This window comes from Cnephaeus nilssonii, assembly GCF_951640355.1.
Source record: "Cnephaeus nilssonii genome assembly, chromosome: 10".
NCBI classification, from domain to species: Eukaryota; Metazoa; Chordata; class Mammalia; order Chiroptera; family Vespertilionidae; genus Cnephaeus; species Cnephaeus nilssonii.
In genome coordinates this window covers 47,412,535-47,420,659 of record NC_137081.1, presented here as the reverse complement: position 1 = coordinate 47,420,659, position 8,125 = coordinate 47,412,535, and the positions used below count along the sequence as shown (strand labels likewise).

General features: G+C 44.8%; 2 pseudogenes across 2 annotated transcripts; one reads left to right on the top strand and one right to left on the bottom strand.

Moving 5' to 3' along the window:
- Nucleotides 1–1,651: 1,651 nt before the first annotated feature.
- Nucleotides 1,652–3,366, top strand: LOC307106581 (small ribosomal subunit protein eS8-like; annotated as a pseudogene). Its single transcript has 2 exons — nucleotides 1,652–1,906; nucleotides 2,981–3,366. The product of its transcript is annotated as a small ribosomal subunit protein eS8-like (transcript).
- Nucleotides 3,367–5,674: 2,308 nt separating this feature from the next.
- On the bottom strand, nucleotides 5,675–7,047 carry LOC307106580 (interferon-induced protein with tetratricopeptide repeats 1-like; annotated as a pseudogene). Its single transcript has one exon. The product of its transcript is annotated as an interferon-induced protein with tetratricopeptide repeats 1-like (transcript).
- Nucleotides 7,048–8,125: the final 1,078 nt, after the last annotated feature.

The following is an 8,125-nucleotide window of genomic DNA, read 5'->3' as shown; positions in this document are numbered from 1 at the left end:
GCTCCAAACATTCCTTTCTGCGCTGAAGGGTTTTCCTCATTGTTGTTGTCTTTGTGCTCCCGAGTTGCCAACTTACTGGAATTCCTGACGTGGTTGCGCAGCGGGGCTCGGGCTGACCATCGCAGCCAGCTGCGTTTGTGTACTGGGCCGACCCCGCCGCTAATCCCAGAATGACGCCGGAGGAGGGGGAAGAATGGAGGGAGGCCCGGAGGGAGGGGAGGAGATAGAGGTTGGGGATGAGAGGCGACTAACAACAAGGTCCATCATTTCCAACACGGCGTTTGTAAGCTCACACATCCATACTCTTTTCCACGAGTGAAAAAAAAAATGTTTTCTCAAACTCGTGCCATGGAAAACAGGCATCTTTTGCAGCCCGCGCCATGCGCGTGTTATCTCCGGTGTCCACAGGTGAGAATGCTGGTTGCTGTATTTGGAGGATTAAATCTAAAGATCAGCAATCTGAGAAAGCCCTGGTTAGCGCAGTTGTGGTTTAAGCCAGCATTGTTTCTATATAATGCAAAAGTGTACTATCTTTGTTTTCCACATGTCTCTCTGCATGTGTGTATGTAAGACTTGACAGCGTGGTTAGCCAAAAGAGAGAAGAAAGTGCTGAAAGTGAAATTTATTCTAGTAAATTCATGTTAATTGACTTCCTTGATAGAGTTTTCACTGGATTATTTTACTCATGCATATCAACGCAAATATTTTCAGAGCATTTTTCCCTATCCTGGGCCAATTTCTGCTTTCTGCAATGGTAATGAAGTTGCAAAATCTCCTTGACTAAAATCCAACTTCAGTTTTCTATTAATTCTACCCAGAAATTCTGTTAACTCACATTCCTTAAACCACTCATTTTTCTCTCAAACCCACCCACTTCTCTCAACCTCTCTATCTGTAGTCACCAACTTCTCTGATCTGAATTATGGCAACAGCCTTATAATGGGCTGCTAGCTGTCAGTTTTGCACACACACACACACACACACACGCACAAACACACACCACACCACACCACACCACACCACACCACACCACACCACACATCTATCCATCTATTTTTCATTCTGTAAGCAAATGACTCAAAGTGATATTTCCATCAGACTAGTGCTTTCAAACAAAAGTCATTACTTATTAGAGGTTTATGAAATCAATTTAGTAGGTCATGCAGAATTATTTTCAAATGAAATAGAATAGAATAGGAACTAAAATAACTTTCATATGAAAAGGATATGTATTGTTTCACTAAACTCTTGTTTCAGATAAATGTACATGTATGTGTCACCATGTAAAATATATTTCTTATTATCCATCTGGGTAAAAAAAAAAAAAAAAATAGCCTGAACGCCCTGGCCAGTGTTGCTCAGTTGAGCATAGTCCCATGCACCAAAAGGTCACCAGGTTCAATTCCCTGACAGCAGGGCACATGTCAGGTTTCAGGCTGGATCCCAGTAAGGAGCGTGCATGAGGCAGCCCATCGAGGTTTCTCTCTCTCTCTCTCTCTCTCTCTCTCTCTCTCTCTCTCTCCCCCCCCCACTCTCATTCTCCACTCTCTCTTCCTCTCTCCCTAAAATCAATGAAAAAGTGTTGTTTTTTTTAAGTTTGAAGTATCTCCCCACAAATTACGTATTAATTAAAACAATGCTCTTTGCAGTCATGGGTATCTCTCGGGACAACTGACAAGCACTGCAAGACTGGGGACAAGAGAAAGTCCTACCCTAAGAAGCAAAATATGAGCAAGGAGGATGTCCTGCTGCCCACAGGAAGATTAGCTCCTGCCACACATACATGCGTGCAGGGAGGCAATAGGAAGCACCATGCCTTGGGCTCAGAGTATTGTACATGCAAAACAAGGATTACTGACGTTATCTACAGCGCATCCAATAACAAACTGGTCTGCACAAGACCCTAGTAAAGAACTGCATTGTGTCCCGGGTCCGGGTGAGGCCGTGGGCCCCTGGATCCGGGTGACCCTGGGTCCCGGGTCCGGGTGAGGCCGTGGGCCCCTGGATCCGGGTGAGGCCACGCGACCCTGGGTCCGGGTGAGGCCACGTGCCCCTGGGTCCAGGGGAAGCTAGATCCCGGGTCCGGGCGAGGCCATGTGCCCCTGGATCCGGGTGAGGCTGGGTCCCGGGCCCTGGTGAGGCCACGCGCCCCTGGGTCCGGGTAAGGCCACGCACCCCTGGGTCCGGGTGAAGCTGGATCCCGGGTCCGGGTGAGGCCGTGTGCCCCTGGATCCGGGTGAGGCTGGGTCCCGGGTCCGGGCGAGGCTGTGGGCCCCTGGATCCGGGTGAGGCCACGCGACCCTGGGTCCGGGTGAGGCTATGCGCCCCTGGGTCCGGGTGAAGCTGGATCCCGGGTCTGGGTGAGGCCGTGTGCCCCTGGATCCGGGTGAGGCTGGGTCCCGGGTCCGGGTGAGGCCGTGGGCCCCTGGATCCGGGTGAAGCCGTGCCCCTGGGTCCGGCCGAGACCAAACCAGAGGGAGTCGGACCTGCATTACCACCATTTGTCCACCATCCAGAGCTGAGGGGTCAGTGCCAACATGTACTCATAAGGAACTGGTGGACATTGATATTGGGTCTCAAAAGAACTGTTGGTCCAGAAAGAAACTCACTACAGACTGATTCATTTGCCTGTCAGCATAACTATTATTGCTCGTCTCACATTCAATTCTTATAAGTATATCTCTAGTGACATGATTTCGCTCCCTAGGGGAAATGATGAACAACATAAACTGATGAACAAGAACAGAACCAGAAACAAGGAGGCATCGATCAGACTGTCGGGCCTCAGAGAGAGGGTAGGGGAGGGTGGGGGGAGGGGGGAGAGATCAACCAAAGGTCTTGTGTACATGCATATGAGCCTAACCAATGGTTAAGTTCAACAGGGGGTTGGGGCATCCGTGGGGAGGGGTGTGGGATGGGAATGGGGGGATGAGGACAAATATGTGACACCTTAATCAATAAAGAAATTAAAAAAAAAAAGAAGAAGAACTGCATTGTACTCATTGACAGCATACCATATCCATAGTGCTATGAGTCCTGCTACCACAGCCCCTGGACCCCAAGAAGGGAGCCAAGCTGACTCCTGAGGAGGAAGAGATTTTAAACAACAAACAGTCAAAGAAAAGTCAGAAGAAATATGATGAAAGGAGAAAGACTGCCGAAATCAGCAGTCTCCTCGAGGAGCAGTTCCAGCAGGGCAAGCATCTTGTGTGCATGGCTCCAACACCAGGTCAATGTGGCGGGGCAGATGGCTCTGTGCTACAGGGCAAGGGGCTGGATGGAGTTCTAGCTGAGGAAATTCAAGGCTTGGAAAGGCAAACAAACCCCCCTCCCTCCTATCTCAGATCATATAATAAAGGTATTTAATGTTCTAAAAAATATAAAATAATAAAAATAGAAGCTGGCAGATGTTTTAATAGATTTTATTATTATTTAGGTATGGGAAGGTCAACAGATCAGGAGACAGTTGCCATTGAAAGCATCGCAGATTCCAAGAGAGGGAATACAGGTCACACCACAAACCACTGAAGTCTTCACTCGGAGAGAGAAAGGGGGGAACCGTGGACAAGCACCTCGACTATGGTTTCAGAGGGAAGGAATAGGCAGACAGGGTAAGCAGGTTTAGGATTAGCTAGTTTTGTCTTTGAAAATCACTCCCTGGAGAGAATTCCCCTGGGGAGACAATGAGGGAGTCAGAAGGTCAAGGCAAGGGGACTCAGACATATTGTCAGGTTGCCCAGAACAAGGTGTGTCCAGCATATGCACGTAGGGCAGATGTTAAAGCATCAAGATTTCAGAAATGCGGTAAACACAACAGATACCACATGGTATTCCTGACAAAAATGAATAACCTGAATCTAATCATGAGAAAGCATTAGACAATCATAAACTGAGGGCCATTCTATAAATAATCAACCTGTACTCTTCAAAATTGGCAAGGTCATGAAAGACAAGAAGGCTGAGAAACTTTTTAGAAATGAGACAACTAAATGTAACACATGCCCTTGGGTTGGACTTGGACTGGGGAAAATAAAGCTCTAATGACATTTGGGGTAAATAAGTAGCATTTTCAATATAGACTGTAATTTGGATAATAGTACCATAATACTAAATTGTCTGATATTGGTTGTAAGAGAATGTCTTTGTTCCTAGGAAATACTATTTAGGGGTTCAGGAACATGATTTTTGCAACTTATTCTCAAATAATTCAGGGGGGGTGGAAAGTGTGTGTGTGAGGGGGGAGGGAGGGAAAGAGAGAGAGAGAGAGAGAGAGAGAGTGTGTGTGTGTGTGTGTGTGTGTGTGTGTGTGTGTGTGTGTGTGTGTTAGGGAGAAAGAGGAAACAAATGAGCAGAGTATGTGGGAGTTTCTTGCAACTTTTCTGTAAGCTTGAAATTATAGTAAAATAAAATTATTTTTTTTAAGTTTGTGAAACTTTGCATTAAATCATAAGTTCCTCTCATCTCCCAGTGTTTGTTCCTATTATTCCCACTGTCTAGAACATTCTTCCCCTCCTAAAACTTTCCTTCATCTAGTTAACTCCTATTCAACTTTCCAGTCTCATCTAAAATGTCTCTTCTTCCAGGAAGTCTTCCCTAATTCCCCATTCTGAATTATGAGCCCCTTTTTTTAAAAATATATTTTATTGATTTTTTACAGAGAGGAAGGGAGAGGGACAGAGAGTCAGAAACATCGATGAGAGAGAAACACCGATCAGCCGCCTCCTGCACGCCCCCAACTGGGGATGTGCCGGCAACCAAGGTACATGCCCTTGACCAGAATCGAACCCGGGACCCTTGAGTCCACAGGCCGACACTCTATCCACTGAGCCAAACCGGTCAGGGCTATGAGGCCCTTTTTAAAAAATATTTATTGTTAAAAGTATTACAGATATCCCCTTTTTTCCCCCTTTGACCCCTTCTAACCCGAAACCACCCCCACCCAAGGCCTTCACCAAACTATTGTCTGTGTCCATGGGTTATGCATATATGTGTACAAGTTATTTGGTTAATCTCTTCCCAAGCTCCCACCTCTTCTTTTAATGTAAATACAGTGTTCTATTTGCTACAAATCTACTGGGGGGAAAACTGTTATTTCTATTATATAGCATTCACAGAGAAATAATTTCTCTCTTCCTCCTCCTCCTTCTTTTTTTCCTCCTCCTTCTCCTCTCTCACCCACAAAGACATATATATTCACTGTTTTTTTAATTAATCCTAAACCTGAGGATATATTTTCATTGATTTTATTTGTTGTTTTTGTTAATCCTAACCCAAATATATTTTTTGCATTGATTTTTAGAGAGAGTGGAAGGGAGGGGGAGAGACAGAGAGAAACATCAGTGTGAGAGAGACACAGCCATTGGTTGCCTCCTGCATGCATCCCAATCAGGGCTGAGCCTACAACCAAAGTACTAGCCCTTGACTAAAATGGAACTCACAACTCTTGAGTCCACCGGCCGACACTCTATCCACTGAGGCACACCAGCAAGGCTGGTCCATTATTTTCTGAGTACAATTAATATTTTACCAAGTTTGAGTAACTGTTCAAAAATTACATCATCATAATTCACTGTGGATTGCACAATATGTTTCTGAAAGCAATAAGCAGAAAAGATTATTAGTACATGTTAACCTAAAATCAAGTGAAATGTGACAGTGGTCCACATTTCAGCGCCTAACAAGCATGTCGCTCAGGGTTCTCAGAGTGAGCAGCCAGCCTCAAGGCCCACTCATAATACTCCAGTGCTTTAATCATTTCTCCTTTCAATTTGTACGTGATCGCAAGATGCTCAAGCTTTCTATGTCTAATTCATTTCTCCAAATAAATGATACATTTATCCTTTGCTAATGATGCCTCTTCTATTTTTAGTGCTTTTAAATAATGGATAATTGCATCAGCTTCAGATTTCCTTTGAAATTCCTGAAACCAGCCATAGTAGAAATATATCTCTTGCAGTTTTTCTTCCTCAAGGGATTTTATGCATAACACTTTTTGATAAGTGTCTTCAGCATTTCTATAGTTTCCTGCTTCTATGTACATTATCTACCAGGAGTATATAAGCCATGTCAAATGTGGGAGTTTGTTCCAGAGCAAATTCAAAATGAGCTCCAGCTAGTCCTGTCATTCTGTCAACACGTTCTCTATCCTGTCCTCTAGACTGCTAGTTTGTAGCTTTCTAGAGTTGAAAAACTTGTGATCTATAGCCAAGCCCTATCTGGTGATGCAGGAAGGCAGAGAAGGGTGTTGCCTGCAAGGCTGTTTTTAAGAACCAACGAGCTTTATCTAGGAGTCTTTTTTTTAAAAAAAACTTGACCACATATTGAAAGATGTAGGTCTGCTAGGACTTGTTCCATGCTTCTTCAATGTACATTTCTCCTTCAGCTTCTTGTCCTACTTCCTGAAACTTCAGGGTGAGGAGAGCCTTAATATATGCATCTTCTGCATTTAGCCTGATGGCCTCTTTAAGGAGGTGCAGGAAAAGTCCCACTAATCTGTGATACTTTGTTAAAGCTGACCAGACCACAGGTGGTGATTGCATACCCAATGCTGAATTCAGAGTTTTCAGGATCCACTTCCAGAGCCCTGACCTGTTCTTCTCCACATTTCAGCAAGGCCCACCATTCTTCCTCATAGTCCACTTAAGGACACTCCATTCTATAGCAGGAGGGACTGGCAAACTTCCTGCACATGTTCTCCACCTTCTCCAGGTAGATCTGGCCTTCTGCCAGCCTGCCCAGGTGGTAATACAGCCAGGCATAGTTGCCCCAGGTAACCAGCCTTCTCATGTCTGATTGGTTGGCATGTTCTCCTTGGATTGTCTTCAACTTTTTTCAAGCTCTCCAGGACTTCCTCTTCTGGCCTTTCAGGTGTTTCAGGCCAGTAGGTTCTGTATTCCCACATGGTTTTTGGTGTCTAAGAACTCAGTCTCATTGAGTATCCTTTTTTCTAATTCGGGCATTTCAGTGTCCTCAATTGGCAAAGTTTAACATACATCTCAACCGCTCAAGCCAATCTTTGGCCTGATCTTCATCAGAATTCTTCCTCATGGTTGCTATGGATTAGGCAGCAGTTCTGCAGTGTTTTGTTTAGCTGGATGGGCTCCTCTGAGATCTGGCCAGCCAGGAGGCCCTTCTATATGCCCTCATAGCTTTTTTTATTTCCCTCACCCAACTCTTGTCACACTTGTCTTCCCATGGCCTCCACAAAGCTTCTCCCTCTGCTGTCAGAATAATTTGGGGGGTCATGCTGACCATATCAGTCACTTGGCTATAACACTCCAATAGTTTTTCCCATTATTCCTGAAATAAAATTCAAAGATTTTAGCATGGTCTACGAGCTCTTGCACAATCTGGCCCATCGCCATCTTTTGACTCTCATATGACAGTCTAGCCATACTGTCCTCCACTTAGTTCCTCAAACTATCTACTATCTGCTATCTACTTTCCTGGCTTTGAGGGTAAGATTAGGGGAGAGACAGGCAGAGGTTCATGGGGCTGCCTAAATTCCTGATCATGCTCTAGGTCTAGTTCCTAACCTAGTATATCCAACCAATAATCCTCCTTTTGCTTGAACAAGCTTGTGTGGATCTCTGCCCCGCTTACAAAACAGAGCCAGACTGAAACCATCAAAAAAAAGTGCCAAAATACATCAAGGTTATCTGACAAACTAGATCCAGAGACAGAGAACTATGGAACAGACTGATGAATTTCAGAGGGAAGGTGGGGGAGGGAGAGATTGACCAGGGAATTTATATGCATATATGCATAGCCCATGGACACAGATAATAGTGTTGTAAGGCGTGGGAGGGGCAGATGAGGGGAAGAGGGGAGGGAGGGAACATATGTAATACTTTCAACAATAAAGAATTATTTTTAAAAAAATTAAATAAGTAAAAATAAAAGACATCAAGGTACCTCGCCGACCAACCAGCCCCAGTACACTTCTGATATAGTAACAATGCAGTCCACAAGGGAAGAACATTGTATTTATTTTGACTCGCCAGCCTCAAGACCAGGTAGGTCCTGAGTCATGAGCCAGCTGCCTCTTCTTGGTGCATAGCCAGGACTAAGATCTAAAGGGACAATCAGTGCAGCAGCCATCTTTTCCAAACCAAAAATGGAGACA